Source organism: Schistocerca serialis, chromosome 3 (assembly GCF_023864345.2).
Source record: "Schistocerca serialis cubense isolate TAMUIC-IGC-003099 chromosome 3, iqSchSeri2.2, whole genome shotgun sequence".
Lineage (NCBI taxonomy): Eukaryota > Metazoa > Arthropoda > Insecta > Orthoptera > Acrididae > Schistocerca > Schistocerca serialis.
Window position 1 is genome coordinate 56,997,680 of NC_064640.1, and position 6,000 is coordinate 57,003,679.

The window sequence follows — 6,000 nt, forward strand, 5'->3', positions numbered from 1 at the left end:
AAATATTAATCACATATTCCAAAATGACTCATCGCTTGCTGATGCTTACTAAAGATTTGTTAGAAAGATTAGGGAGCAGTGGAGTGGTATGCAGGTGAATGGGGATAGAGTGCATTTTCTGTAATTTGTTTGATTGGTTAGTTTGACAGTTAAAGGGAGCGAACTATGAGCTCATTGGTCCCCATTTTCTGTAAGTCTGCAGCCTTTTGTAGCCATCTTCACTGAAAGTAAAATGCTTCTAGGCTGTTAGGTGGCATCATTTTCTTCTTCAGTTTCTCGTTAAACAATCAATGTGTTGATCCTTCTGCTAGTATCTGCTTCAGAATCTTCTGTTTCCTGAACACTGTCAAGAAAGTGACAATTTTCAAAGCTGCATTCTTTTCTTTATAATATTGAAATCCCATTCTGACAACTAGCCTATGTTCTGTTGTTCATACTTCAACAGATCTTTAAAGTATTTTCTTTCAGAACTGGTTACGCGAGTCCTCTTATTAGGTTGGGCGTTGATACAGCAAGTGGTACACCCATCCCTTAGGAGTTGAAGAGTTTTAAGGTTTTATTTTAGTCCCACTCAGACAGATCTTCACTTGACTGAGTAACCCTTACACAACTTGGATGTGGCAGCTGCCTCACATTCCCCCCCCCCCCCCCCCCCCCCCCCCCCCCCCCAATTACTGTTTTGTCTCAACAGCCATTCACCAAAACAGCTTACTTTTTTTTTAGCTAATCCAAGAGCCCTGCTCCTTGCGACACACGACAAACATGTTCCACCACCGTGCTGCAGATTGGTCACTGAATAACGAACAGGACAGGGTTCTCATCAGTCTCTCACTTGTACCCATCCAAAAACCCGAGTTCCCCCAAGATGAATGTATCCCTGAACTTGTTTCGAAATATTATTCTTCATGGTTCATATCTGTTAAATATTTTTGATGTACTGCCTTTTCTGACGCAAATACCAATCAAACAAAGCTTTTAGACTCACATTGTGAAAAATATTGTAAAATTACTTCTGTGATCACAAAGATGTTTTAGGACTGTGGGGAAAGAGATATAAATGATGTATTTAATGAACCTAAAGAGGAAACTACATAGTTAAATCTGCTTAAAGAAGTTTTACAAAACTACGTCTCAATTTGCAGCATGGAATAGCACACACATATCTTGGAGTTCATGGGTTATGAAGATCCAAAAAAACATTTATGGTGATAATATGATGGGACCACATAGAATTATGTAACACATGACAATGGCACAATACTACTTGGTGGGTTTGCTATAGTCCGTATGGGCAGAAGTCTTTAGTACATCATTCAGGCTATGTTAAGTCACGAGGAAAGGGGACGGTGCAGCAAATGCATTTTAGTGACATTAAGAGATGGAAAATTTGAATCCAGTCACCGTCAGTGTATGATGAATGTCTTCTTCATTTCATACCTGTAAAGAAGTTTCCAGGACAGAGGAAACATTCAGTAGCAGTACAGATAAGGGTTGAACATTTACAAAAATATAGCCCTGAGTGCCCAAAGATGTCCCATCACAACATTCGTGTCAGCATCTAGGTTACACATATCTTGTCAGACAGTATCATCAGCTTCCACGAGGCTGCTATACATATGCTTGCAGATCCACAAGAAGCATTACCCTCACAATGTTGCAACTGCATGGTTCAGTCATATGGTGTCCTTCCATTGTGAATAGACCCACAAAATGTGGTATTTTCCCATTTGTGAACGAGTGGTGATGTTGCCTGCAGAGTAATTGTTGCTACATGTTCATTTTGCGTATGCTCATGACATATTAGAACCCTGTTAATATTGTGGAAAGGGACAGATATGACAGATGGTTGGAGGGGACTGCCGTTTAGGTGCGCATACGTCACTGTAAACATTTCCTGAAGTACTGAGATGGCAGGGGCATGTAGGGATAAAATCCTGCAACTCTTAAGTTCACAGTTTTGATGGTGAATTTACCTGATGGATGATGGTACATGACCAAACAGGATGAACCTGATTGACGAACATGGGATCTCGTGGTTCTTGACTGGCCAGCTAACACTCAAGACTTAAATCCAATCTTTCTTAAATAGTACAGTCTAGGTTGAAGGTTTACAGCTGTAAAACCACCACCATAGGCTATTAACAACCTTCACAGAGCAGTTTTCCAGCAAAGGGAGGCATTTCCCCAAGCCTTACCTGGACAGCCTTATCCAATATATGGGAAGCTTGTTACAAATTCTGCATTGTCATACAAAGCTATCACACCTTGTACTGACACACTGCATGCCATTAAATGAAGTTATACATAATAAGCACCTACAAAGGCAGTTTTTACAAAATTCCTTGTATTTACACTGTCCAGTCACATTAATGTGACCACCTGTCAAAAGCCTGAATAACCACCTTTTGCAGTATGAGATAAGCAGGAAGAGAGTCAATGAGGATGTCAAACACCTTTCAGCCATCTAGTTTCCAAACTTATTTTATTTGTCTACTAGTTTCAGTGATTTACTACACCATCTACATGCCTCTGACCGAAGTCTTGGAAGATTTCACCTCTGTTCTGGTCAAAACAGGGGCCAGCATTCGAAGACTGGTATCTAGATTTCTGTTGGTTATACCGATCGCTTCAGCCATGAGATGATGGTTGATGTGATTGGTATAGCAAGCAGAAATCTACAGATACCAGTATTCGAATACTGACCCCGTTTTGACCAGAACAAAGGTGAAATCTTCCTACACGTTGGTCAAAGGCCTGCAGATGGCATAATAAATCACCGAAACTGGTAGACAAATAAAGTAAGTTTGGAAACTGGATGGCTGAAAGGAGTTTGATTTGACATCTTATATCGAACAGCTGAGTCCCGCAACCATCTCTGAAAAGATGGACATACAGAGAGAGTCAATGAGGTCCTGGAAGGTACTGGCAGGGATTTGGAGCTGTGCTGACTCCAGCTGTGCTAGATTTCTCACTTGAGGACCTATGGTACATACAGCCCGATTGAGGTGGTCCCACAGATTCTCCACTGGGTTTAAATGCGAGAAGTTTGGTGGCCATTGGAGTACTGGAAACTCATAATGGTGCTCTTCGAACCATGCACATACAGTGCGAGCTGTGTGACACGTTGCATTGTCCTGCAGGTAGATGCCATAATGCTGACAAGGGAACCTCCCCATCGCACCCCCCTCAGATTTAGTTATAAGTTGGCACAGTGGATAGGCCTTGAAAAACTGAACACAGATGAATCGAGAAAACAGGAAGAAGTTGTGTGGAACTATGAAAAAAATGAGCAAAATATACGAACTGAGTAGTCCATGTGCAACATATGTAACTTCCAAGGGTAACGTACTGTTGGGAGCGCCGTGGTCTTGTGGTTAGCGTGAGCAGCTGTGGAGTGAGAGGTCCTTGGTTCAAGTCTTCCCTCGACTGAATATTTTAATTTTTTGTGTCCAGACAATTATTATCTGTCCGTCTGTCCGTCCGATGTGATCACTTTTTTGGGAGTGATAATCACATCCACAAGAAAACCTAAATCGGGCAAGGTAGAAGAATCTTTTTACCCATTCGCCAAGTGTACAAGTTAGGTGGGTCGACAACATATTACTGTCATGTGACGCACATGCCGTCAACAGTATAGTATAGAATATATCAGATGTGTTTTCCTGTGGAGGAATCGGTTGACCTATGACCTTGCGATGAAATTTTTTCAGTTTCCATTGGAGAGGCACGTCCTTTCGTCTACTAATCGCACGGTTTTGCGGTGTGGTCGCAAAACACAGACACTAAAATTATTACAGTGAACAGAGACGTCAATGAACGAACGGACAGATCATAACTTTGCGAAAATAAAGAAAGTAAAATTTTCACTCGGAGGAGGACTTTAACCATGGACCTCTCATTCCGCAGCTGCTCACGCAAACCACAGGACCACGGCGCTTCTGGCTGCACATCACCCTTGAAGTTGCATATGTTGCACGTGGACTACTCAGTTCGTATATTTTGCTAATTTTTTTCATAGTTCCACACAACTTCTTCCTGTTTTCTCGATTGATCTGTGTTCAGTTTTTCAAGGCCTATCCACTGTTCCAACTTATAGCTAAATCAGAGGGGGGTGCGATGGGGAGGTTCCCTTGTGAGGAAAAACAAACTGCATGTAGTGGTTGACACAAACCCCAACGGACAGATACCTAATTGTGTTGATTCACTGTGCCTTCCACAGTGATGAGATCATCCAAGGTTTGCCATGAAAACGCCCCCCAGACCACAACACTCCTTACTGGTAGCAGGATGTTTGTTTCCAGACATATCACACTGTATACACCAACATCCACCTATTCAATAGAGCATAAAACATTATTCATTTGAAAAGGTCGCCTGTTGCCACTCTAGACATCCAGCTGTGGTACTGGCATGCTAATTCCAACCTTCATTGCTGATGAACAGCAGTCAGCACGAGTGCCTAAACCAGGTGCCTGCTGTGGATGTCCATATGCAGTAATGTTTTGTGAATAGTAGTTGAGGAGGCACTGTTGGTAGCCTTGCTGTTCATCTGGGCACTCAGTTAAACCTTTATTCACACATACACATCTCTCCAGCTGTCAATCATCCCTGTGTCAGCTATGGCCCGTGGCGCACCACACTTGCCTGGGTGCCAATTTTGGATGGCACCATTTTGCCATGCACGATATGCTCCAACCGTGGTTGCACGCAAACGGTTTACGAACTTACCTGTTTTGGAAATGCTCCTGTCCTTGGTCCAAAAGCCCATAATCATACCTGTTTGGAAGTCCGATAAATCTGTTTCTGCATTATGGCAATGACTGCACTGTTTTTCGCACCCCTCCTACGCTGTTTATATACCCTCCACTGCTAGTGCTGCTGCCTGCCTTCTGAATGGGTGACTGGGCCACATATGTTATTGCACCATGTTCCACAATGTTACCAAAGCATTTATTTTCACACACATTAAAATCACGTGGTCTTCTTAAAATCCCTTAACTGTATATGTGAGTATACAGTTGAGGAGTACTGACACACACACACACACACACACACACACACACACACACACACACACACACACACACACACTTTTTTTATTGGTAAATGCTACACAGTTTACATCTAAACAATCTAAACTGTCAGCAGAGGAGGAGAAAAAAAAAATTGATAACTTTTGAAAGTTATATATTTCATTGTGCACAACATATATCATGTGTTCATTATAACTTTTGCAATAAAAGAAAAGTGATGCCCATATCGGTATTAAAATCCCTTTACATGGAAAGGTACATTTTCACAACATACTGATAAAGACCAAGGTGAAAAAGTCAACATTCAAATCATATAATAATGAAATAGATTCTACATGCAGTTTTTGTCAACACAAACACTTCAATTTAAGTAGCTGCTTTGAAGTAAGAAATCCTCATGTCGTTTACCTAATAGTGAATGCGGTGGAAAACTACCTTGGTAACTGTTTGCTTTCCTTTGGTTACCACCCCTGATTTTTTTCCTAGACTAATGCATGGAACAACAAGAAAGCCTAAAGCAGGAGGGCCATATAAGGATTTCACTTACATATTTACTGAGAGCACAGCAGTTTTTTCGCACATATCATTTTAACTGATCTGGAAATAAACTCAGGAAACGAAGTGTATCTGGAAACTAAAAAGATACATCCTGTACCAAGAGTACATGTTTAATGCATGTAATGGTCACTACTGACTTTTCATCTTTACCACTTCCCTTTCTTTTTGCTTAATTGAGCAGTGATCTGTCATCTGTTTCACCAGTGAAATATGTCAGAAATTTGTAAATCCTGTCTGTAAGCCTCTAGGTGTGTGTGTGTGTGTGTGTGTGTGTGTGTGTGTGTGTGTGTGTGTGTGTGTGTGTGTGGGGGGGGGGGGGGGGGGGGTCAAAAATTTACACGTTTATTTGAAAAATGTAACTAACATATGCGATGAATAAATTAATTATATGGCTCTGGAATCTTAACAT